General features: G+C 41.0%; 1 long non-coding RNA gene across 2 annotated transcripts in view; it reads right to left on the reverse strand.

The window, feature by feature from the left end:
* The window catches only part of LOC104001494 (uncharacterized), a 213,941-nt gene that overhangs the window by 138,033 nt on the left and 48,105 nt on the right, over positions 1-27,803 (reverse strand). Inside the window, exons 2-3 of one of the 2 annotated variants that reach the window (XR_010147990.1) lie at positions 8,606-11,986; positions 4,500-4,569 (exon numbers count right to left, since the gene is read on the reverse strand). This is a non-coding gene — a long non-coding RNA (uncharacterized LOC104001494). Of the gene's footprint in view, positions 1-4,499; positions 11,987-27,803 lie in introns of both variants that reach the window. The other variant, XR_010147991.1, reaches the window with a different exon arrangement.

Genomic DNA, 27,803 nt, shown 5'->3' on the forward strand with positions numbered 1-27,803 from the left:
ATCACCTGATGAGCACAGTGTAGACTATTCGGGAGATGGTCATCCTAAAAACCCAGACTACACCACTATGCAATATATTCAAGTAACAAAACTACATTTGTACCCCCTAAATCTACTTAAAAATTATACCTCGATAAACCTTCAAAGGAACAGTCTCCTAATTTTAAAAATCGAGGGAAATGAATGAATTTAGTGAATGAATAAAAGCAATACTTAGTTTGATGTGACTAAATTTTTCAAAACTATTGATCTGTAGAAAGTAGTGTTTCTAGTTGTAATGTTTCGTATCCGTTAAACATTCAATTTTAATGGTATGTTGGGAAGTTTGAGATATTATATTTAATAAACAGAATTTTAGTGTTTTCTGTGGACTAGGGGCTGTGCTAATTTGTACATAAATTATTTTACTTACTTCTCTGGAGCAGGTGCTATTATATCCCCATAATGAAGAACATGTGACTTAGAGAGTTTGTTTCCAGCCCAAGCTATTACAAGCTACCACAGCTATTAAATGGTAGGGCTTGGATTTGAACCCAGGCAGACTCCAACATTAATCCTTCTCAGTTTGTAGTAGGACAGGAAAAGGACAATGAGGTAGATGGCAAGTTGCCATTTTTGTAAGTGCTAGAAAGCTCCCAGGATGTTCTTTAACTCATTTTGTCTCCTATTGCATCTTTCATTCCCTCTACTCTAAGGAGTAGGACACTATGCCAAGCCAGGTTCAAGATCACCCTTTTCCAACTGACTGCCTTCACAGTGATGTTCTACTTTCTGTGATTGATAGGATCTCAGGACATCTTTGTCAAACAAGGCTTTCTTCATCTCTGCTACAGTATATGCTTCCTTTCCAGAGCCCTTTATATGTAAGAAGGCTTATGGGCTCACCCCAAATAATCCAGTGTTGTCATCGCCTTTCTAAACTGCACCATCCACATTACTGTTGAACAGCATAAACTCTTCTGGCCTATCTGGCTCCTGTCCAAATCCCTCCAGATACCTTTCTCTAAGGCAGTCAGGTAAATGGAAAACTAAGTGTCCTAATTGTCAACTTAATGGTTTTCCCACTTACTGTCACTCAAAATTGACACCTGTCCATGCACCTCTCATCATGAGCAATTCTCAACCCTGAAATGTCCTCCCACCAGATACCTCCACTGCACCCTCTTCCTCACTACCTTATGCCACATGTCTTGACTTTTTTTTATTACTCTCCCTTTTCATCTACTCTGCCTTTGACATTTACTTTGTAGTTTTCCCTCTTTATTTTCGACCTCTCACATCGGACATTACCAATCTCCACCCACATGTAGTTATATCTTCTCAGACGTCACTGTGTTTTGTACTGAGACAAAATCAACTTTCAACCCCTTATAATATCTTGCATCTATTGATCATATTATGGTTCTCAAAGGTGTTCACATATCTAGTTTAAATCTTCTGAACAATACTGTGAAGTAGATATTACCATCTGAATTTGAGAGAAAAGGAAACTGAGTCACAAAGCCTTGCCCTTTCCCCCATACTGCCCAGGAAGGTAAAAATGGAAATAAAGACCTGTTTTTCATTTGACCACAGCAGAACACTTGTTACCTTCTTGCAGCAAAACATGGTAGCATCTGTGCTGTCCAAAATGGGAAAGTATGTGCTTTTACATTTAAATGAATTAACATTAAACAGTATTAAAATTCAGTCCCTCAGCCCCATTAGCTACAATTTAAGTGACCAATAATCACATGTAGAAAGTGGCTGCAGTATTGGACAGTGCAGATATTAGATATTTCCACCATCACAGAAAGTTCTATTGAACAGTGCTAGCTAGATCGCTGTTGTACTATTGATGCTGAGAGATAAGAAGAATTTCCACTCTATTGGCTTTTATCTGCAGTTCCTTTAGGAAGGATCTCCCAGGAGATACAGAACCATCTCATCTTAGCAGACATGTAGTTCAGTGTTTCCCAATATGGAAAGATCACCAGAATTACAGATTCCTGACCCATTATGCTCAAATGAATCAATAGTGCTTAAAGATAAACTACTGATCTGCTCATTGGGGCCCCCATTATTCTTAAACCAAAGAATCAGAAAAGGTTTGCCAACCCCAGGACATAGCAGATAATTCCCTTATTTTACAGTTGCAGAAATGGAAATGCAGAGATAAAAAGTAACTCTTCCAAAGTGGCAGAGCTAAGAATAAAATACTCATTTCTAGAGTCTTTGTTCAGTGTTCTCTTCTCTAAACCATGCTATTTTGTTGAGCATATGTAACCTACCAAAGCCTATGCTGGATAATGATTAGGAAGTTGGCGGATAGCCTCCTTTTCCTCTATTCAAGCCTTTCCTTCTGCAGTCTTTAAAAATGGAAGGGCTGTTTTCTAGATGCCAAAAAGAAGCAGCCATATGAAGCTACCAAGATAGCTGGCCAATGAGGTTAGAGAGCCCCGCCTTTATAATGGGGCTATGGCTTATACCTTACGTCACCCACTTAACTTGGTTCAGAATCTGTCTGCTGAGACACCTGCCCCATTGTCCTACCTTCGTTAGCCACTGCAGGCAGGAGCTCTAAATAAGTCAGTGTTGTGTAGCTGGGGAAGCCTCCACAACTTCTTGCCTACTAAGTCATAAAGCAACAGCTGGGTGTGAAAATATAACCCCCTGCCACTTTTCCAAACAGCATGAGACTCAGCCTGAAGGGGCCCGAGTAAGTTCCTGGGCATGTTGTAATTCACAGCTGCCGCCTGGAATGACATTTTTCCTCCCTGAGGTTTCGGGTGGCAGAGGGTTAGGATCATTTTTCCAGTGTTGCTTTTCTTCCTTATGACCCTTCTGTCCATGCACTACTGGGCTTTTGTTCCCCCTAGTCTTAAATGTTTGTTTATATGTGACTGGATGTGAAGTTCAATGACTTTGGGGGCATAACATTCTAAAGTCACTTTTTAATTACTCTGAGAAGGAGAGCTGAGATTTCTCAAGCAGAAGGCAAAGGAAGAACCAAGCTCCTGGGCTGACATTCTTTTGTGCTTGAAAACACCAGCTTGCTAAATTTGGTTGCTGTTTCCTTTTTTAGTGGGATAATATAAAAGTCTGAATGTCTCATGCAGAGAAATAGCATAACCAAAGGCAATGCCTATTTGAATTTCTTTTCCTAGAGTCCACTCTCTGTTGCCACTTCAGATTTGATTTCTCACTTATAAAGAATAATTATGGGGTAAAATGGATTATAAATTTCCTTAACACAAAGCAGAATTGAATATTTAGTACCAAAAAATGCAACAGCTGCCTATGTTCATTTTTATCCTAAGAATATGATGAGCAGAAACAGGAATGGATATGTTTTAAGTAAACAGCCTATGTGTTCAGAAGGGACCTTGGTGCAGGGAATAAAATAGAGCCTTGGTCCAACTGAGCTCTATAATCAGCAAAGCCACCACCATCTGTCAGGGTTGGTCTCCTCTCCCTCGGGCTCTGGCACCCGGGGCCCAGCTGACAGACGGGCATCATTAGCTGGCTGGTGCACTAGGTCACCCCACTGAGACAGGTCACCTTGTGTCTTTGGGGTGTTTTATTCCCCCCTGCTCCCAATTTTGATCCTGAGAAAGGAAAATTGAATTTTAGTCTTAAGATTAAATGATGACAGTATGCAATCTGTCAACTTCTTGCTGGTAGCCAAGCAGGTTTGTTAAATTAGACAAGAAAGGGAAAATATGATCCAGCCTCCTCTTCCTTCAGTCCTCCAGGATCAGAAGCAGGCGAACCCTGTCTGTGTACAGCCCATTAAAATGCAAACACCTCAAAGATGCTTCTTTTCTTTGCCCTGTGGATTAATGAGCAGGCATGGAGATGTCTATTATTTGGGCTACAGTGCAGAAGAAATGAGGGAAACTGACACGAAAGGAGAAACAAAGGAAGAGCCTCAACATGATGTGATAGTGAATTGTGGCAGGGTCCACTCAGGAAACCACTTAGCACAGAGAGAAAAAGCCACAGGCACACTCTGCCCTCAAGCCCCTAAATTTTAAAATCGGTCATCTGTTTTAGCACTTCATTCAGTTGCACAGACTTCCTTTCACAGCTTTTTCACGGATTTCTCCCCCTGTTAACATGCCCAACACTGCGAGCCCTGCACATCTTCCACTTTCTCTAGAGGCAGCTGTCAAATGCTATTCTCCTCCACTGAAGGATGCCCCCAGCCCTGGCTTCTTGACCCTTGTGCTGAATTCCCTTTCTTCTCTGTCTTCTCTTGGTTTCTGAGGGCTTTCTCATGAGTGACGGTGACCTAGTTCCAGACCTCACTTTAGATAAGTTCTGGAGAGAAGTTTTTATTAGTCAAATCTCAATGTAATCAATATTCTCTTCTGAGATAACTCAATTAATTCTCTTAATAAGGGAATACAAGTTTTGGACAGGGATCTAATTACAAATTCAGCTGCATTTTAATGTAGAAGATGAGGGATGGTTGTTTCAGCCCAAAGAAAAATGATAATCTTCTAGATTTCACTTACATAAAGAATAGCTTCCAGTTTTGTCCTTTCTTCAGGAAATTGCTCCAAACTGTCGACACTGTGAATCATCCTGCAAAATGGGTGGATTTTAGTTTATAGATCTTAAAGCTTTTTAAACCATGGATATGTTTTAGAAATAGCACACAATTCTATGAGGACTCAGCCTTTTCTGCCAATTACTCAAAGAGGGGCTCAGCAATGTTACAAAATGCAATGTAATGTTACAAAAATGCTGGAGGAAATCATATAAAGATGCAGACTGGGGCCTCTACAAACCTCGTCTTTGAAATCCCAGTGCTCACATCCTTCTACACAGACTGGTTCAACTTCCTCTCTGTCGCCTTCCAATGTTTATTTCAGACCTGAAGCCATGCACTCAAATTTTCCAGTCTTGTCTCTACTCCTCTCCAGTGTAGCATATAACCTCATCTTCAACTTTTCTGAGATGCTAGAGGCTTTTAGACATTTACCCTCTTCAAAGCCCTGCTCAGACACGCAAATGCCTATGCACTTGTCTCCACCTCCTTTCCAGCCCTCAGTGGAAGAGGTGACGCTTTTCCTTCCCTCCTCTTGCCCCATCCTCACAGTCCTTCCTTAAGGACTGGGGTCTTCACTTATTTTCTCTCTCTGTTAACCATACTTTCTGCTAGCTCCCTCCTCTCCGTCAATAAATGTGTTCTATTCTTGCCTGTCTTCAATTTCCACCATCCTCCTGTGTCCACTCTAGTGATTCCTCTTCATTGAAAAAACAAAGGTTTATACTTGCTGTTTAGAATTTTATTTAGACTTCCTCAGTTCCCACTCATTTTTCTTTTTTTCTCTCTCTCTCTTTTTTTTTTTTTTTTTGTGACAGGGTTGCAGGCTGGAGTGTAGTGGCACAATCACAGCTCACTGCAACCTCCGCTTTCTGGGTTCAAGCAGTTCTCCCTGCCTCAGCCTCCTAAGTAGCTGGAATTACAGGTACCCACTGCAACACCCAGCTAATTTTTGTATTTTTTAGTAGAGACGAGGTTTCACCATGGTGGCCAGGCTGGTCTTGAACTCCTGACTTCAGGTGATCTGCCCACCTCGGCCTCCCTTTTCCAACTCTCCATGTGGATTCCACCTTCCTGAGACCCTCTGGCAATGGTTGTCATTGACCTGGGAATTTCGAAATGGAAAGGATTTGGGGAGTAGGCGGTCATTGCTTTCCTTGATCCCAGCTGAACAGCTTTTGAAACTGTAGCACACTGAGATCAGTGTGGATACAGCTTGCTCTGCATATCAGTATGCTAAATGCAGAGGCAGTTCAGAGTCCAAAGGCTAACTCAGACTTCCTTAGCTACATCTCTTTAGGCAACTTACTATTATTCAAGCTACAAATTATTATTGCTATGTTATTAATGTTACAAAAAGCTAACATGGATTGAGGATTTACAGTGAGTTGGAAAGGGCTAGTTCTTTGTATGATTATCTCCTTTAATTCTGACAGCAACTCTAAAAGATGGCTATTGTTGTTCCCATTTATTTTTATTTATTTATTTTTTTTGAGGCTCTGTTGCCCAATCTGGAGTACAGTGGCACGATCTTGGCTCACTGCAACCTCTGCCTCCTGGGTTCAAGCAATTCTAGTGCCTCAGCCTCCCTGGCAGCTGAGACTACAGGTGCACACCACCACACTTGGCTATTTTTTTGTATTTTTTAGTAGAGATGGGGCTTCACCATGTTGGCCAGGCTGATCTCAAACTCCTGGCCTCAAGTGATCCGCCCTCCTGGGCCTCCCAAAGTGCTGGGGTTACAGGCATGAGCCACCACGACCAGCCTGTTGTTTTTCCCATGTTACAAACAAAGTAGGCCAGGTGCAGTGGCTCATGCCTGTAATCCCAAAACTTTGGGAGGCTGAGGCAGACGGATCACCTGAGGTCGGGAGTTCGAGACCAGCTTGACCAACATGGAGAAACCCCGCCTCTACTAGAAATACAAAATTGGCCGGGTGTGGTGGTGGATGCCTATGGAGGCTGAGGCAGGAGAATTGCTTGAACTTGGGAGGTGGAGGTTGCAGTGAGCTGAGATCGTGCCATTACACTCCAGCCTGGGCAACAAGAGCAAAACTCTGTCTTAAAACAAAAAAAACAAACAAAACAAAACAAAAGAAAAAGCAGCAGAGAGGTTAAACAATTGACCTTTTTAAACATACAGCTAGTAAGTCAAAGAAACAGCATTCTTAACCCGTATCTTGTACTTAACTCTCTTTAAGCTCCCATTTACTCAGAGTGGTATATGAGATAAAACACAAGTTCCTGTCCCAGATAGGCATTTCCTTCTTAATGTCCCCAAACACAAACATGTAGTATGTCCCAAATCACAAGCATGACTTTTCCCTACTCTTCCATGATTCTCCATCTTGGTTAATGGACAAAATCCCAGTCTCCAGGAGCCTAAGAATCCATCTAGAGTCCTTTCTTTCCCTGATTCCCCCACTTTCTCTTGATACCCATCTCCTTCATGGTTTTCTAGACTCCTTCTCCCCATGCTCAGGGCTCCCTGTGCAGCTTAGGCCCTCATCACTTCTCTACTATTGTGCTGGCTTCTCTACCACGGCCCTTGTTGGGTCTGATGTTGCTCTAATCGATCATCCACCTGCTTCCAGAGGAGTTTTCCAAAATACAGATAGGATCATGTCCTTATTAATTATCTTTAAACAAGACACAGAGCTTAAGTCACCTGCCCAAGCTCTAAAAAGGAAGAGTCAGAGTTTGGCTTCAAATCCAGAAGGTCTGGATCAAAAGCCTATACTCTTAACCACTTCACTGGCATTACCTTCCAGAGAATGAAAGGATAATTTCACCCCTGTTCCTCTCACTGCCTGCTCTTTCTGCCAAGGACTTTCTCACAACTTCCACAGCAACGTTTTGCCTCTACCTAGTTTTGGCTTAAAGTTAGTCAGAATCACGCAACCCTAAAGTAATACACCAAATCCATGAATTTTTCTTGAGCTCTTTCTTGCCCAAGTCTTCATACACACCCAGGGACACCCCAGATCAGTGCAGGAGATTTTCCGAAAAAACACTGATTTGTCAAGTTCAACAAGCTCAATGTTACTTTTGAAAGAAAAACATCTTGAAAATGTAAACCCTCTGAGACTGATATCCAACTCTTAATTTTTCTCTATTGAAGGCATCACAGATCATTTATTGATCTTTTTCGAAAAGTAAAATAAGAAAAATGTATGTGTCAATTGAGTAAATAGTTTTAAGGTTAGATTGAAGCTGTAAATCAGGGTTTGGAAAAATAGTTGTGCCTATGATTACTTTTTGTATGGGTTCATGAATTTTTTATTTGTTCTTTTCAATAACACTGTATAAGGTAGAAATTGTATCCCCCCCTTTTATGAATGTGAATCCTGAGGCTCAACCAACTTGCATTAAGTCATCTTGTTGGATGGTGGTGAAAGGAAAACACAAACTCAACCTTCTGACATTAAGGTGCATGTTGTTCCCACTCTCCTGCCTCTCAAAGATCTGAAAATACTTTTCTAAATGCACTTTTTATTTTGGAATCACTTTAGATTTCTGGAAAAGTTGCAAAGATAGATAGTACAGAGAGTTCTTGAATACCCCTAACCTAGTTTCCTCAGTGCTAACATTGTACATAACCACATTACAGTCATCAAAATTATGAGGTTAACATTTATACATTACTATTAACTAAACTCCAGTCCTTGTGCAAATTTCAACTGCTTTTTACTAATAATCTTTATCTGTTCTAGGATGCAATTCAGGACACTCCCTTACATTCAGTCATCATGCCGTGTCTTCTCTGGTCTGTGACATTTTCTCTGTCTTTCCTTGTTTGTCATTACCTTGACTGTTTTAAAGAGTACTGTTTCAGTATTTTGTGGATGTTGAAAATGATTTTTTGATACTCAAAAATTTAATTTATCTGTTTAAGGCAAAAGTATATCTATACCTATTTGATTTTTGTGGACATATTTCAGGAAGCAGATGCAGATTTCCTGGTTGTTTTAGTTTTGTTTGTTTGTTTTTTGTTGTTTTTACCTGAAAATGATTGCACATTTCTTCTTGACACCATCAGGGACACAGAACTTTTATCAACACTGTGTTTACCTTGTAATGCCTATCCTCAGACGAACTGTGTTCCCAGATCATTGGATCCTTGAGGTCTAAAATAGTAACTGAACAGAAGAGGTGATGAATATACATGCAAAATGAAGAGAGGGGAATATTTCACAGAGAGATAGAATAGTAGCCAACCAAAATGGACATAAAGTTTCAAGAAACAAAAGTTAATTACTATGGCAGAAATCAGGTTAAAAGAACTTTAGGTATAATGGATTACATTGTGTTGTACTAGGGTTGATAACTCTTTATTGCCGGTTACGTTGGGCTTGAGGAATATTGAAGGCAAGATTCTGGTGTTTCACTTCATGTAGTAAAAGCTTATAAAATATAATGATAAAGATCACAGCACCCTTCCCAGTACCTGACACACATTAGGTACTTGGTAAATGCAAATATCTTTGTAGAGAATGCTTATCTAACACTTACTATGTGCCAGGTACTCTTCCAATGCCTTATATACATTAACTCATTAAATCCTTACCACTACCCATTTTGCAGTGGAGGAATTGAGCTTCAGAGACGTTAAGTGAGTTGTCCAAGGTCACACACGGCATAGCTGGGATTTGAAATCTGGGCAGTTGGGAACCATATGCATCCTTTTAACTGTGATACTCCACTGCTTCCTTGTAATCCATGAAGAACAACATGAGGAGTTAGCATTGCACTTATTTTCAAGATGACTGAATTTAAAATAACTTAACCTTTTATGTTGGAACTATTTCTAAGATACATCAATTGTCTTCCTAACACAGATCGCATATTTTCTGATATTAGAGGGTTATGAAATATGAACACCAAATCTGTGTTTTGCTTAATTATTTTTATTTTACTCTACGCAGAATGGTCCCACACTGAGAAAATGTTCACGAATTTTTTTCCTGCCATTTTGATTTATCCATTTCTTTTATCATTGTCAGTTCTGTCATTTCTTGCCACTTTCAGTTGCCTGACTTGGACAGCATCCTTTTTATCTCTTTGCAACAACTATTTCCATTTTGCTATTAGAATTGTATCTTAAATAAAATAAATAGATACTGGGGAGTGCTCTAAGGCCCTCTTCTGTGAGTTCAGAGCATAAGAGAGAGGGTTCAATTTGTGAGTATTTCAGTTGCTTACCCTTCACTTAGCTGCTTTATTTCCTTGGCTCAACTCCTAATCATTGAGATCACTTCTGGATAAGTGAACTAATATATCACACGTTTTGAACACAATGACTTAAAATAGTTAATCAGTTACCACTGGTTATTTTATCTCCCCAATCACATTAGTAAAAGGCATGCCATTCAAGGCAAACAATAAATTGGCTGTTTATCTTCTAAAAAGAATGCAAATGTGACTCATTATATCATTTAAAGCCCCATTTCCATCATCTGGGAATTGGGGCACAGTGGTTTATCTTTAGTTTAACAGAGAAATTTTCTCCTGTGGTGAATGCTCTTAATGATTCCTGGCATCTGAGGGTTTAGGGTCGGATGTGGGTTGTTTCTTAGGAGGTATTTGGTTCCTCAAGTGGCATATGAGGATGTAATCCCTGACTGACACCATTTCCCTTCCTTATACCTAAATCCTTACAGTGAAACCACATGGTTATTTTCTCTTTGTCTTCCCCAACACTAGAATTATTTCAAGCATTTTTAGATGGATGGAGTTTTTGTTCCTGGCTCGTTCTAGTGGAAACAGAGAAGTCCTCTGTCTGGGCAGAGTTGGGGCCAAATTGAGCAGGAAGCTCAGCTGCTATGTCAGACCCAGCTGAATTTGGGAGACAGTTGCTGGATGCGAACCAAGGTGTGTGTGTAACTACCAAATCTTTCATGATCTTTGGTACTGCTTGCCTCTGTGATGTCTCAAAGCGTCCACATAGGGAAGGAGGCCCAATTGAGTACTATGGGGAAATTTCACAGGGGGAAAATAATGGTTTCCATAGCTTAGAATTTTTTCACAAGGGCACTCAACAAACCTGAAACAGGTCAGTCATAGTTCCAAGTGGGAGACTGTTCAATGATGAAGAGTTACTTGACTCTCAGGTTGTAAATATAACACTCAAAACTTGTGATTTATTGATCTCACGCCTGGTGACTATTTTATCCTTCTGTAAATGGAACCGAAGTGCTATTAAGTAGTCTTAGTACATCAATAATACATGTCCCTATTAATTATGTGGTTAGTGAACTTTCAGTGTGAGACGTCATCTGAGTTTATCAAGCAACAATTATGTAGAACTTAAAAAGAAATCCCCATTTCAATTCTTTAAGATTATATACTTTATATCCTTTAACAACATCTAAATTCTTCCCAAGTTGGATAAACACATTATCAGATTCATTCTGTAACCAAATTTAACTAATTTGCTTCCAACCCCACCACCATTACCTTGCAGACCACATAGTCAAAGAGGTGTTCAATTTTGACACTGAGTTACAGGCAAGGTAGTTTCCTGATGGGTGAATTATTAATATTCAAGATAAATCAGGTTACCAGGCAACTTTCCAAGCATGACTTTTTAAAGCAATAGCAAATGTAACTGGAGCTTTCCAGAAATGAATCGTGGTCCAACCTATTACCCATCAACTCTTCCTGGTTTTATGTGTGATAGAACACAGCCATGAAATCTGAACTCCATTTTTGAGGTAGTTATTGAAACACCAGTTATTTCTAAGAATAGCAGTGACCGTATATTAATAGCCAATTAAGGCATTAGTCTCTGCTCACTGCTTGCTTCCAACTTATTCCTCAGTCAGCCTGGAGAACTGGGTTGTATTTGAATAACAACGAGAGGAAAAGGTCCTGCTGCTATTTTTTTTTCTCAGCAGCTGACTCTGGGTGACAAAATGAATTTTTCTCACAAAACCCCAGAATATAAAGCTGCCAAATTTCTCCTTTTGTGGAGGTATCTGAATAAGAAATGTGGAAGATGGCAATTTTCTAAGAACAACTGGCTTAAGAAATAAAAAAAGTCAGATTCTCTAATTGATAAATGAAAAAAACACTTGTTTAAAATACTGCCCTACAATTGGTTCTTTTTACTTTCTCCTCCTTCCATCTTTGAGAATTTTTCTTCTCTTATCGTCTTACTAACACCCATTCACTTCTCACCTTTCTTCAGGTTCCAAAAGAGATTTAGGTATTTCACTCTGCTTTGTCCTTACCAATGGAGTCATCAGTTAAGGGTTTTATCCAGAGTGACCAACACAGTGCCTGGTTTCACTGTCCCCTTGCTGATGGAAGGAGAAGCCATTTAGTCACCAGATTACAGCTGAGGATAAGCAGGGGTAAGAAGGAGCAAGGATGTCCCCTTCCGTAGCCAGCTCTCATGGACTGCATTGGCTCATGTCCTTCCTGAAAAGAGTCTCAGGCAGTGAAGGGAGGCTGGAAGGAAGAAAAAGTGAGAGAATGAGGAGAATTGTCATTGCCACCATGTACTGAGGGCCTATTTGAAATCAGGATCTTCCTTCATATTAGCTCATTTAATTCCCACAACAACCCTGCAAAGGATGATCATCCTTCTTTTAATGATGGAACTTGTGAGGCTCAAAGAGTCTAAGCAACTTGTACTGGATTCCCAGTTGGTAAATTGCAGAGCCAGAATTTGAAACCAGATCTGTGTCACCCAGTGCTTGATCTGCTTCCCATCCTTCTATGTATGGAGCCCCCACAGAGGCAAGAGGGAGGGCAGATCAAGGTCCTCGGGTGCCCCTATTCCCTGCCTTCCTCACCATGGAGTCTCAGTGATTGAGACTTCCTGTGTCCCCAGCCAAGGTGTCAGTGAAATCACTGGGTTCTCAGCCGCTACTTTCCTCAGGGGAGACAAAGCACTTGTCCTCCCAAACAGTACCATCACTCTACCTAGAAGGTGTTGACATTCATCTATAAAGATGACTTGGTTACTCACTGCCAACCAAATATTTTTAACAAGCATTTTTTTGGGGGGGGCGGGGAGGGTGGGGAAATATGGTTAATAAATCAGAATTGGTCCTGCTACAATTTTCAAGCTTCTATTTAATATATGAGATGACTGATACACAATTACAATAAATATAATTCCAATTAAAATTAATACAGCTACCATTCATTGAGTATAAACTATGATCCAGAAACTCATATATCATTTCTAATTAGTCCTAACAACATGGTGAAGTAGATGTTGTATCTCCACTTTACAGATGAGAAAACAGAGTATCAGGGGAATTAAGGAAATGCCCAAAGTTAAACAACAAGAAAGTAGCTGGGAAGTGACTGGAAATCATGTCTGTGTGTACCCAGACCACGCATTTTCCACTCCATCACAGCTGCTCCTTCTCCATGCCGGCCAGGTTGGAGGGAAGCCTGGCAAATCTGCCTTGAGTGTGTATGCCTTCAAGCAATCACATTCCCGTCCATGATTGAGTTGAATAATCCCTGTTTCATTCTCACACTAGGTTTGATTGCAAACTGTCTTGTCCTCCTTGCTTAATATTAATAAACTTTCAATAGTTTCCCATTCCCCAGAAAATAGATTACAAATACTGTTTTGGAAATGTAACAGGCCTCCACAATCTGACCTCAGCCTGCTTTCCAGCCTGTTCCTCGTCACCTTTTTACTAAACCTCTGCTCCGATGGAATGGGTTCACTTTCTTTATGAAATATACCAGGTGCTTGCTCACTGCCCTGTTTTTACCAAGTTCATTCCACCTGTCTTAAAATCTGCTGCTTACCTCCCTATTGAACCCAGCTCAAATTTCACTTTCTAAATGATCTGGAAAATCCAGATTAAAATACTTGCATTTACCCTCTACTTTAACAGTATTTGTTATTAATTCAACAGTAATTGTTGGTCCATTTGCCAACTGATGTATGTGACTTAAAGACATGTCTACTTCAGCATCTTGATACACTATTTAAATCTTAGAATGCTCTTTAACTTTTAAAATTTGAGTGGTCCGAGAGGAATCTACTCCTATACCCTTTGTATCAACTGTGCAGTACAAAATATGTTGCATGGCATAGAGCAGGAACTGAAGATCCTTGTCCTGGTTTCTTTAACAACACTGTAATGTGGCACAAGGCATCAAGGTATGTTTCTGGAATAATGTGACAGTATTAGCAAGGATAACCCCCTGTTGACCATCTGACCTGGATAAAAGCCAGTTATTTCATTTACTAATGAAAGTGCTTTCATTTAACCTGAAAGAATGAGAATGGAAAAAATGAAGAGAGACAAGATGTAACCCTGAAGAATGAAAATGAAATTTGACTTGGAAATGAGTGATCCTTTCATGTATTTCATTTGTTTATATCCTGTCATTTTCACATAAGTCTAGTATTTTAGAGTGTATAACTAAAAGAGTCAGGAAAAAGAATGTTAAATTAAAATGACTGTTTAACACTTTGGTACTTCTCATTAATTCTTTCCCTGAAAACGTATCTTACCTTCGGGAACAGAAAGGAGTGACAGGGCACCACAGCAAGATAGTAACTATAAACAAACTGGGCTTTAAGGTTTGTTTCTCACCTGCTTGTGAGTCAGTGGTGGAAAAAGTGTTTCCAGAGCTGGAGGATGCTCACCTTACTTGCCTGGGCCTGTTTTTAATCATGACTCTATGACCCGAAAGCATCTTCATCTTGGATAAATAATTGAGACAGGGAAAAGAATGAACCCACTGGAAAAAAAAGGAGGGAAAAATAGTCCTTCCCACAGACTATCACATTCCTTTAGGCCCCTTTCTCTGGAAAATGAGAAGAAGAAGCCTCATAGACAAGAATGCTAATTATAATTATTACCTAACATAACAAATCTTTCATGACAAGGGCCAAAGCTGTTAGATATTAATACCTAAACTGTTTCATTTTAGTACAAATTACTTTCCTGTTCCCTTTGACAAATGCCTCAATTTTCATCTCAAGGTTGCTCTTCGAAGGAACATGTAATTATCTGGTCTTGTTTACAGCAACAAAGGTCAGGTTCTTTAGTAGATATTAATAACCACTTTGCTGAGAGCATTCTTCCAGCTCACCCCACATGCTGAGCTTTGCCCTGATTTCAACCTTGTGAAATTTTCATGGTGCCCATTCTGTACCCTACCAACTTTTTATGACTGTATATCCATGGTGATAACTGCTTTCAGCCAAATTTCCTTTTATTAAACCAAATAATTATGCATTAGACAGCGCCTCGCTCTCTTAGGGTTAACAGAGTCTGGTGAAGTGATATGGAAAAGTTTATTTATTGGACCTCTCAAGACTTGGAGAACTGCAAGGGCATGACAAGGAAGTTACAGTGATTCAAGAAGATCATGGTGGTGGTGTCATTTCTGAGGTCAGGTTCAAACTAGCAAAGTAGAAAATTGACATCATTCTGAATAAAAAGAGTATAACACCAAAATAATTTTGCCTCAACTACTTGGCCATTTTAGATCCAAAGTGGGACTGGGTATTACTTTAATTTTGTAGCTCCGTTAATATTTATAAACTTGTAATAATCACTAATACTTACGTTCTAAACACTGTTCAATTGTATACCAATTCTAGGATGTAGATACTATTGTCCCCATTCTCCAGATGGAAAATGAAGACGTAGAGTTAAGTAACTGCCCCAGGCCATGCAGCTAACAGGTCACAGAAATGGGATTTGAACTCAGGCAGTCTGACTTCAGATGTGAAGGGCTTAACCACAAGTTGCTTCTGCCTTTCCAGCCTAGTCCTTGAGTGTGCCAGCCCCTAAGACAGAGGACTCCAGCAAGGAGAAAATCTTGGCCAAATTGTACTTCCTTTTGGGCCCATTTTCCCTGAGTAGGGGCACAGTTTGTGATTGGTCCAATATCTGTGCTGTAGGAAGTCTGAGAGTTCTGTTCTACACCCACCTTTGAAGGGGTCAGATTAATTCCCTGAGGAAAGAAGCGATCACTTCTCCAAAGCCCTATGAAGTAGAAATTATTATAGCTATTCCTCTTTTACAGATGAACAACTCAGAAGAGTAAACTAAGTTACCTAAGGCCACATAGTTAAGAAGACACAAAACGGGGTAAAAGGCACTTCACTTTATCATTCTTTGTGTAACCCTGGATTCCTTCCATCAAAACAACACACAACTCAAAAGATACTGGCACATTATCAGACTCCCATTCAGTCACATTAGTCATTAGTCCAGCCCATCATTATGTCCTAAGAATGTGTCTCCCAGGGCAAGGCCACTCAGGTTTGCAGGCTTCCGTTCAATCTTGCCATGTTCCAAAAACGGGTGATCTCCGCAAACGAAGCTTCACCCTTTCAGGCATCTGTTACCACTGAGCTAAGAGACAATGATATCTCTTGCTCTGAGCCTCTTTTGAGGTGTTAATGTAATATTGGATTTCCCTGACTTCATAACCCATTTATTCCTTTATCCTCAGCTACTATTTTTCCATCCTTCATTAAAAACCTTTGCAAGGAGCATTAGCATTGTTGCTGTGCTGTTTAGATTGCAGGCAGCAATAGCAGTCTAGTGTATGCCTCCCCTCAGTCCACTCCCATTCAGATGGGGTAAGGATACATACATACATACATACATACATACATACATAGTGGGTTACATAGGTGCAGCAATAGTGGATCCCCAGGCAACATAACTGTATCCACTGTTAAGCTCAGTTTTGCCAAATGGGGTGAAGGCACAATCCATCCCCCTTAAGCCTGTCAGGCCTTTAGAAATTCTGACATAAGGTTTAAAAACAGTGACAGTTTCTTGCTGAGGAATCATCCTTGCTTCCAGCACTTGTTGCAGCCCTGGTCCCAGAACCACTGCATCAAATACAGGAGAAAAGAGAGAAAGAGGTGTTGTGGAGAAGAACGAAAACATCATAATCATTATGCCAGTGTACTCCTCCCTTCGCAGAAGTTACATAGTTTTTCCAGCATGCTTCCACATCCCCTCTTCCCCAGATCAACCAGAAAAAGATGATAGGAAATTTCAGTGGGGACACTCCTTTAGTCTCCCTCATGTTGGGTGTGAGCACAACCTCATGAAGGCGTGTAAACCAGCCTCTTGTGCTTTTATCCTTCCCCATTTTAGACAACTGATGTTTTAATTGCCTGTTCCACTTCTCCTATCAAAAAATCATTATTCTGAGGAGGAGATCTCTTTGCCCATTGTTGAACATTGTTGGCTGCATAGCGTATTCCTTAGTCTGAAGAAATAACAGTTGGCTGACCAAATCCGAGCAATATCTTCTGTTCTATTTTTGTTATTGTTGTTGTTAGTGGCACTCTGAGTATTTGCATCTTCCACCAGGTAAGGAAAACCCACTCCAGAATCAGTGTCTCCTCCTGTCAAGAACCATTTGTAGCCTCTCAGGGCTAACAGCGTCAGTCTCACTCACCAGCTGTGTCCAGGGCCTTTCCATCATGAAATCTGTCCCATAGCCATCTACAGTCTCTGTCTCACTTGCTGAGTAACAGAACAGCTCTTACTGGCATCGTGTTCCAGAGAGGGTGCGAAAGGAACATGCCTAGATCCGGCCCCTCCTTACACTTCTGCAGGTCCCCCATATCCACTCATTTCATGGACTCAGGTGGCCACCTCAAGGGAGCACACAAGGATATCTGCTTGTTGATTCCAGTCACCTTCCCACCCTGGAAGGAGGCTCTTCCAATGTACATCTACACAGCCCACTTAAGGCACCTTTCATATTTCCAGAGGGCCAAGCTCCATATGAGCATCCCTTTAAAAGGCCAGGTTTCTACTGCCCTTCTGTGTGACCATGTGTGGCCAGGCCATTGGCCACTGCCCACAAGCCAGTAAAAACCTAGACACAGGGGCTTTTACCACTGTCCAATTACTTCATCAGTGTTAGGAAGGCAGCATGCAATTTAGCTCACTGAGCTGATTCATTTTTATGTTGTTCAACCAGAGTGCCATCCTTTTAATTAGGATGTTGTTGTCCATTCCCCTTGGAACTGCCATCCACACACCAAGCAGCTCTTTGTTGGTCAGTCAAGAGCTGTAGTCAAGAGCTATAGGGCACTATCCAAGTGTCCATAGAATCCAGCAGCTCCTCACACAGTTCCAGAGTCAGTCCTAGGGGAAAAGAGGTTCCCTGCTCTTGAGTGTCTGTTCTTTGAATTCCCTAGGTAGCATGGCCCTGTATAAATCATCTCCATTTTACTATGGAACTCTTCTGGGGACCACTATCCCTAATAGAGTGTTTCCCTGACATCACCAAGACAGCATGCATATTCCAGATTTCAAGATCATATTATGTCCTTCAGTCACAGGGATAGCTTCAGTTAAAGTTCTATTGCAAGGCTGTAAATGCCCCTCAAGTGGAAATTATCAAAGTCCAAAGTCCCTATAGTTATCATTGAGAGGCCCTCAAAGGCTTTTGCTGTAAGTCCTAGTAACTGTTCCACAAAGAACTAGCAAATGGAGAATTTGTCCCTAGGAGCACTTCAGCTTCTATTATATACTGTGCGGGCTTAGGGAGTCTTACTGGTTCCCATTTAGCATGTTTAATATTGCTCAGAGGGCAGATTTTTATGCCTTCTCTTTTACAATATTAGGTAGAGGGGACATCCCCCAGTCAGATAAAATATCCCATTGCTATTAAAAAGGAGATGCAAATTACTTTACTTACAGCCTGTTTAAACATTCCAAATTTCACTATGCTACCAACCCTTACATTTTTTTTTTTTTTTTTTTTTTGAGATGGAGTCTTGCTCTGTCACCCAGGCTGGAGTGCAGTGGCATGATCTCGGCTCACTGCAAGCTCCACCTCCCGGGTTCATGCCATTCTCCTGTCTCAGCCTCCCAAGTAGCTGGGACTACAGGCACCCACCACCACACCCGGCTAATTTTTTGTATTTTTAGTAGAGATGGGGTTTCACCATGTTAGCCAGGGTGGTCTCGATCTCCTGACCTCGTGATCCACCCACCTCAGCCTCCCAAAGTGCTGGGATTACAGGCGTGAGCCACCACACCCGGCCAACCCTTACATTTTTATGTTCAAGTCGCATGACCTTCTCTTCTCCACCCCCAGACTATTTTACCTTCTCTTGGGCAAAAGGCTTTGGGTCCTTAGCAGCAGGTTGAGCCAAATGTCCCCGGCCTTTTTGTCAATCTATCTGAATTAACCTGCCTCAACATTGCCCCAAGCTATTGTTGGTCAGCTTTCTCATTGTAATCTTTGCCTTCTGACTTTTAAAATTTCCCCAAACTGGGGTAAATACAGCAAACCTGTTTGGAACCCCTTACTGTTGGGGGACCAGCAGAGGCTCCCTTTGGTCCACCCAACCTTCTATAGTGTTGTATTAAGACCTTTGATTTAACCGTATCAATTTCCATTTTATTCATCCTATTTCTTAATAACCATCTAAAGATTTCCACCCTGGAACAAATCTCATGACTCTCCCCTTTCCTTTTTTTCTTTGTTCATCTCATTTCTTAATAACCATTTTAAAATTTCCACCTGCCTGAGATGAACTCTTTGACTTTCCCCTCTGCCTTTCTCCATTCTCTTGTTAATTAACCTACTGTTTTTATTAGCATCTGTAAGACTCATGTGGGGAAGGAAGACAGCAAATTTGACAAGGCTTCTCTGACCACAGCTCAATTTTGCAGCAGTATCCTTACATGTGGTGTCCATGCAAAAGGGGCACCCTTGACCACAACATTTACCATGACCTGGGTAACGGGCATAAACAGCAGGTGAATATCCTGATCACCATAAAGCCACATGGCTTTATGTGGTCCAGGAACTGCTTCTATGGCATTGTATTAGATCATTCTTCCACTTCTACAAAGGAATACCTGAGACTGGGTAGCTCATAAGAAAAGAGGTTTAATTGGCTTACACTTCAGCAGGCTGCACAGGAAGCATAGTGGCATCTGCTTCTGGGGAGGCCTCAGGAAGCTTCCAATCATGACACAAGGCAAAGGGTGAGCAGGCACTTCACATGATGAAAGCAGGAGCAAGAGAGAAAGGGTGGGGAGTGGTGCCACACAATGGTAAATGACGAGATCTTATGTGAACTCAGGGCCTGCCTCAACATTGCCCCAAGCAATTATATTCTCCCTCTCCCTCTACCTTTCCCTTTCCCTTTTTGAGATGGAGTCTAACTCTGTTGTCCAGGCTGGAGTGCAGTGGTGTAATCTCAGCTCACTGCAACCTCTGCCTCCTGGGTTCAAGTGATTCTCCTGCCTCAGCCTCCCAAGTAGCTGGGAATACAGGCACGCACCACTATGTCCAACTAATTTTTGTATTTTTAGTAGAGACAGGGTTTCACCATGTTGGCCAGGATGGTCTCGATCTCCTCACCTTGTGATCTGCCCACCTCAAAAAGTGCTGGGATTACAGGTGTGAGCCACCACACCTGGCTGAGTTTAGATTTTTATTATCAGAATTGGGTCAGAACCATGAAAAGCATGTAGAGCAAGGGTAATCTGAAGCAAAAGACGATAGACAAATATATTGAACTCTATATTTAATTTGTACTTAACATTGTACACTTAACATTTCTTCCTCACTGCTGTGAATTATTTGTGTGTGTGTCATTCTATGCTACAAGTATCCAACTAGTGTTTAAACTACATGACAAGAACTGTTATTTCTCTGCTATTATGTTTATTGCATTGCCTTTTTGCCCAGAGTAAGCATGCAATAAATATGTTTAATTGAATAATTTGAGTGAGGCCTTTCTTAATTTTTTTAAATACATAATCCAGTAGAATTATAAAGCTCGGCCAGACGGACACCTATTAGGCTTCTATGATGGTCAAACAGTATAATGCATATATATGCTGCTGCTTATTATTCATCCCAAACGTGTAAATTCAAGTTACTTCAAACTTAAGATTGTGGAAATTTCAAACACCAGCCATAAATCTGAAGCTCCATTCCTTGACAACTCTTTGGCCTTCAGGACCTGTTGAGACTCTCAACAATATGCTATGGGTCTGAGATTTGATAGGGCTTCTCCATACTAGTTTGAAAACCTGAGTCACAGGCCGGGGGTGGTGGTTCAAGCCTGTAATCCCAGCACTTTGGGAGGCTGAGATGGGCAGATCACGAGGTCAGGAGATCAAGACCATCCTGGCTAACATGTTGAAACCCAATCTCTACTAAAAATACAAAAAAATTAGCTGGGCGTGGTGGCGGCCACCTGTAGTCACAGCTACTCAGGAGGCTGAGGCAGGAGAATGGCGTGAACCTGGGAGGCGGAGCTTGCAGTGAGCCGAGATCGAGCCACTGCATTCCAGCCTGGGCAACAGAGCAAGACTCAAAAAAAAAAAAAAAAAACCTGAGTCACCTCGTGCTACAGCTAGCCCATTGCAAGCCATTTCGGTCTGTTTCTTCCCTTCATTCATTCTTTTGTTCTCCTTTGTGCATATCTGGGCTTCCCACCTGGAATTCACGATTCTCTGGGCCCAAAGATCATGAACTGTCATCACTGTATTCCTCTGTTTCAGTTATCTATCACTGTGTAACAATTTTATCCCCAAATTTAGTGGCTTCAGACAAAAATCATTTGTCTCTGTAAGTCAGGAATTTGGGAAGGGCTTGGTGGAGCAGCTCTGGCTTACAGTCTAGGATGTGGCTGTAGTCAGATGGTGGCTGGAGCTGTGACAATGGGAATGAGGACTGGAGTAGCTGGGGTCTGGCTTGGTATCTATCAACAATCTTCATGTGGTCTCAGGGCTGCTCTTAAATAGTCTCTCCACATGGGTTAGTTTGGACTTCGGTTCAGCATCATAGCCTTAGGGCATTACAACTGCATATATGGCAGCTCAGAGTTTCAAGAGACAATTCCAGTGAGCAAGGTAGAAGCTGTATGGCCTGTGATGACAGCCTCAAAAATGTTACTGTATTACTTTCACCATACTCTGTTGGTCACAAAAGCCTACCCAATTTCAAAAAGGAGGAAATATAGATCACACCTCCCAATGGTAGTGTTAAAGGTACATTTTAAGGGCATGTGGGATGGGAGTCAATTTGGAAAATATCACCTGCCTCACCATCAGAGTTTTTGACATGATGCTTTGCAAAAGGCAGGTGCTCAGTAAATGTCTGTCAAATGAATATAATAAAAGCAATTTGCCTAAAAATGTTGTATAAGTAGAAGACCAACCCAACAAATTTTAAAAGTAGTTAAAATGTAATAGTAGTTTTAAAAGACTTTGCTATAGTCTCTGGTCTATCCCCTACTCTATAAAACAGGCACTCATGCAATTTTAAAAATATTAGGAGAAATATGTCACTAATTGTGATCTGCCCTATTAACAACTGTCTCTCTAGGCTGGCTCTCAATAGTGTCATTTGCATTATTCGTGTAGGAGTCTGTGTCCTTTTTTGCTTGATCTATTTGTTGTAGATGTTGAGAATAAGCTTATCTCTATCCTTAAGGCTGCCCCACATCTCCAAACATGTTCCAAGGTCTCACAGACCATGCTAATAGACAGCTCACATGTGTTAATTGTAGCTTTCATCAGCTCTGGAAATAAGGAGAATCAAAGACTTCTACAGAGATAGAAAAGTGACTTGTCACCCCAGGGCAGTTCCATTTTGGGATAGAGATAGACAGCAGTGGTGTTTATTCAACCAGTTGGAAGAAAACACTCAAATATATATCGTTAAGAAAAACAGAATAGAATCACTGTTTTGTTTTGTTTTGTTTTGTTTTCCAACAGAAGAGTCTTGGAGATTCTCAGCAAACAATCTCAGTTAAGGAAGAGGAAATGAAGTTATTTATGTGACTGAATTTGCATAGCAGGTTAGTGCTATTCTGTTTAATGTTGTCTGCAAGTTCTTCTAATGGGTAAAACAACTTAAGGCAAAAAAAAAATACTTGAAAAATATCAAGTAAAGGCTAAGTATGGTGGTTCATGCATGTAATCCCAGTGCTTTGGGAGGTCAAGGTGGGAGGACCACTTGAGACCAGGAGGTCGATGCTGTAGTAAGCTATGATCATGCCACTGCACTCCAGCCTGGGCAACAGAGTGAGATCCTATCTCAAAAAGAAAAAAAAAAAAAAAAAAAAAAAAACCAAGAAAGAAAATTGAAAGCGGTGTCAAATTTTCTTCAACTAGATTTCTTTCAGCTAGATCATGATGGTATTCTAAGCCCCCATCTCAAAAGGGCTCTATAGAAGTAAGCATTATAAAAGAAAAGGGTTCTATGAACTATGCTGAGTTAAAAAATATTAACAAGTGTTTTTACTGTGAAACTGCTCAGTGCCTTTAATAAGCTAACATTTACTGTGACTATTTAAAGAAGGATGGTCAATGAAGTATTTCTCAGTTACACCCTTTTGTTCAAAAGCATTTCTCAGGTCTGATATATTACAGAAATTGTTCTGAGAAATACTGAAATCTCACCCCCAGAAAGCTATCACATATGAAGATCTCAGTTTTAGGGGAGTGCCACAGCCATAATACAGTCCAAGAGCTATGTGAGGAAGTCACAGGGCCCAAAAAGGTTGCTCAAGCAGCCCTTAGTCCACATCCCTTTCAGATGATATTTTACTCTTTTTTCTTTTACATATAACAAATGGGATAGTCTATTCAATATGTTAAAGGAGACAGTGTATCTTGAATTAGATGAAAGTTTTTTTTAAAAAATATATGTATTCTAGAGTTTAGTGTTGTAGTCATTGGATAATTGTTTAGAAGCCATTTAGAGAAATTCTGGTCATGGAGTTAGAATTCCTCCTGCGTTTTCTGAGTTGTAGGGTATATTAACTGTACTCAAAATCCATGAGGACTAAACTCTGATTTTTTTTTTTTTATCTCACCCAAATTCCTATCTAAGGGATCTGGGGAGTCATGCCCTAAAAATAATACATTCTCATCAGATGGGTTTTATTTAAGCCTACATATCGTGATTTGCTTTCCAACCTGACTCTGGCATAACATTATGAGACAAAGAAGAAAATCAACATATTTTACCCCAAAATAGTTTCTTTGTCATATTTTGAAATGGCCCTGCAAAGCTGTTCTTTGTGGGGGAAAATGTTCATCTGTAAAGAATCTCTATTAACATAGCTAGATCTTTTTCTTTCAGACATTCCCAATCCTAAAGAGATTACCTAAAATCTGAATAGGAAACATTTGTTATCCTATTGTCTCTAAGGGCAGCCACTATAAGACTTCAAAAGAACTTGGGTCTCCACAATCTTTATCTTAACTTGAATATTTCCCTTCTGTCATCCCAGGTCTTTCGACAAACTCAACCAACTGTCAACCAGAAAATGTTTAAATTCACCTATAGCCTGGAAGCCCCCTGGCTTTGAGTTGTTCCACTTTTCTGGACCAAACCAATGTATTTCTTAAGTGTATTTGACTGATGTCTCATGCCTGTCTAAAATGTATAAAACAAAGCTGAGCCCTGACCACCTTGGGCACAGGACCTCCTAAGGGCTGTGTCACAGACCATGGTCATTTATATTTGGCTCAGAATAAATCTCCAATATTTTAGAGTTCAACTCTTTGTCGACATCCAAAATGGCCAAACTTTTAGCAATAAAAGATTTAACATTCAAAAGTGACCACAAAGTTCTGCATGTAGAAACTTACCACTTTGCTGTAACACAAATTTGAACTTCAAAGGCTGTGAGGCTATGGGCATGGACAGATCACTTAACTAGAGGATGAGCCTAGTCCAACATCAGGTACCTGTAACTCAACAGACTTTTTAGTATTATTAATTTTACATATGGATGTTAGGCATTTTACAAGGATAGATAAATCAGCTATTATGATTGCATTCAGCAGTAAGTAGCAGAAAACCTTTATAACCGTGGATTAGTTAAGTAAATGATTATTTTTGTTCACATAACAAGAAGTTTGGAGATAACAGCTCAGTGCCAGTGTAGTAGCCTAAGGATTCTGCCGGGGAATCTGATTTCTTCTCTTGTCTGTCTCCAATACCCTTGAGAAGTAGATTTTCTGTATAGTCACATGATAGCTACTGCACCCTCAGATTGTAATTGCATTCCAAGCAGGTAAAAGGAAAAAGAGCAAGGAGTGAAGAGCAAAGGCATATGCTGTTGAAGTTTACTTCTCTTTAAATCAGGAAATCAGTATTTTTCTTAAAAGCCCTATCATAGATTTCATCTTTCATCTCATTGGTGAGTATTTTATCACATAACCACTGCTGTCTATAAAGTACCTTAGAAAATCATTTTTTAAAAAAAACCTGGGTACATTGCTGCCACCAAAAATATTGGTATGCAGTAGAGTTTCATTGTAGTCTGATGGAAGATTGTGACTGTTCAGACCTTTCTTCAATATTCACAGCAACTCTCATGTGTTCATTATATCCATGAGACACTTGACAGTTTGCAAAACACCTCCATCCACATCCTCTCACCTGATCCTAATTAGATATTCTCACTTGAGTCTACATTTTTTGTTGTGTCATCGATCAGAACCCTTCCAATGATGTGTGTTTCTGTACTTACAAAGATGCGGTTTTCATTGTGTTTATCTGATAATTCTGAAGTAGATTTTTAGGACATCTTTCTAGTGCTTCCATGAGTTCAAATAATCAGCTCGTAATCATTTACAAGGTGCCCCACTAGTTGGTGCTATGCTAGGGACCATATTGAGATTTTAAAAAGAAAAGGAATAAAAGATAGCATTTCTGACCCACCCCACCCCCGGCCCCCATTCTTCTATTGTCACCTCACCACTCATGGATGTAAGGACTAAGCTCTGATTATTTTATCTTGACCAAATTCCTATCTAAAGGGTCTGAGGTGTCATGTCCTACAAACCATAAATTCTCATCAGATGGGTTTTACTTAACCTTATATATTGTGACTTACTTTCCAATCTGACCCTGACATAACATTATGTGACAAGAAAGTAAAAATATTTTACCCCCAAAACATGTTTCTTTGCCATATTTTGAAAGGACCCTGCAAAGTTGTTCTTGGTGGGGAAAAAATTACATCTGTAACTAATCTTGGGGGTTCTGATGGCAAGATGGCCGAATAGGAACAGCTTTGGTCTGCAGCTACCAGAGAGATTGATGCAGAAGGTGGGTGATTTCTGCATTTCCAACTGAGATACCTGGTTTATCTCACTGGAACTGGTTGGACAGTGGGTGCAGCCCACAGAGGGTGAGCTGAAGCAGGGTCGGGGGTTGCCTCACCTGGGAAGCACAGGGGGTCGAGGGATTCCCCTCCCCCAGCCAAGGGACGCCATGAGAGACTGTACCGGGAGGAACGGCGCACTCTGGCCCAGATACTGCGCTTTTCCCAGTCTTTGCAGCCAGCAGACCAGGAGATTCCCTCTGGTGCCTAGGCCACCAGGGCCCTGGGTTTCAAGCACAAAACTGGGTAGCCATTTGGGCAGACACAGAACTAGCTGCAGGAGTTTGTATTTTTTTTTTTTCATACCCCAGTGGCACCTGGAATGCCAGTGAGACAGAATCCTTCACTCCCTGGAAAGGGGACTAAAGCCAGGGAGCCAAGTGGTTTGGCTCAGCAGATCCCATTCCCACAGAGCCCAGCAAGCTAAGATCCACTGGCTTGAAATTCTCGCTGCTAGCATAGCAGTCTGAGGTCAACCTGAGATGCTCAAGCTTGGTGGAGGGAGGGTTGTCCACCATTGCTGAGGCATGAGTAGGTGGTTTTATCCTCACAGTGTAAACAAAGCCACCAGGAAGTTCAAACTGGGAGGAGTCTACCGCAGCTCAGCAAGGCCACTGCAGCCAGACTGTCTCTCTAGATTCCTCCTCTCTGGGCAGGGCATCTCTGAAAAAAAGGTAGCAGCCCCATTCAGGGACTTACAGATAAAAACCCCCATCTCCCTGGGACAGAGCACCTGGGGGAAAGGGCAGCTGTGGGCATAGCTTCAGCAGACTTAAATGACCCTGCCTGACAGCTCCAAAGAGAGCAACAGATCTCCCAGCACAGCATTTGAGCTCTGATAAGGGAGAGACTGCCTCCTCAAGTAGGTCCCTGACCCCCATATATCTTCACTGGGAGAAACCTCCCAGTAGAGGCTGACAGACACCTCATACAGGAGAGCTCTGGCTGGCATCTGGCAGGTGCCCCTCTGGGACAAAGCTTCCCAAGGAAGGAACAGGCAGCAGTCTTTGCTGTTCTGCAGCCTCTGCTTGTGATACCCAGGAAAACAGGGTCTGGAGTGGACCTCCAGCAAACTCCAGCAGACCTGCAGCAGAGGGGCTTAACTGTTATAAGGAAAACTAATAAACAGAAAGGAATAGTATCAACATCAACAAAAAGGACATCTGCTCAGAGACCCCAACCAAAGGGGTCACCAACATCAAAGATCAAAGGTAGATAAATCCACGAAGATGGGGAGAAACCATAGCAAAAAGGCTGAAAATTCCAAAAACCAGAACACCTCTTCCCTTCTGAAGGATCACAACTCCTCGCCAGCAAGAGAACAAAACTGGACGGAGAATGAGTTTGAGAAATTAACAGAAGTAGGCTTCAGAAGGTGGGTAATAACAAACTCCTCCAAGCTAAAGGAGCATGTTCTAACCCAATGCAAGGAAGCAAAGAACCTTGAAAAAGGGTTAGATGAATTGCTAACTAGAATAACCAGTTTAGAGAACAACATAAATGACTTGATGGAGCTGAAAACCACAGCATGAGAACTTTGTGAAGCATAACACAAGCATCAATAGCCAAATCGATCAAGTGAAAAAAAGGATATCAGAGATTGAAGATCGACTCAGGGAAATAAAGCGAGAAGAAAAGATTAGAGAAAAAAGAGTGAAAAAAAATGATCAAAGCCTCCAAGAAATATGGGACTATGTGAAAAGACCAAATCTACGTTTGATTAGTGTACCTGAAAGTGATGGGAAGAATGGAACCAACTTGGAAAACACTCTTCAGGATAACATCCAGGAGAACGTCCCCAACCTAGTAAGACAGGCCAACATTCAAATTCAGGAAATACAGAAAACACCACAAAGATACTCCTTGAGAATAGCAACCCCAAGACACGCAATCATCAGATTCACCAAGGTTGAAATGAAGGAAAAAATGTTAAGGGGAGCCAGAGAGAAAGGTCAGGTTACCCACAAAGAGAAGCCCATCAGACTAACAATGGACCTCTCAGCAGAAACCCTACAAGCCAGAAGAGAGTGGGGGCCAATATTCAACATTCTTAAAGAAAAGTATTTTCAACCCAGAATTTCATATCCAGCCAAACTAAGCTTCATAAGCAAAGGAGAAATAAAATCATTTATAGATAAGCAA

The sequence above is a fragment of the Pan troglodytes genome, chromosome 10 (assembly GCF_028858775.2).
Source record: "Pan troglodytes isolate AG18354 chromosome 10, NHGRI_mPanTro3-v2.0_pri, whole genome shotgun sequence".
Taxonomy (NCBI): domain Eukaryota; kingdom Metazoa; phylum Chordata; class Mammalia; order Primates; family Hominidae; genus Pan; species Pan troglodytes.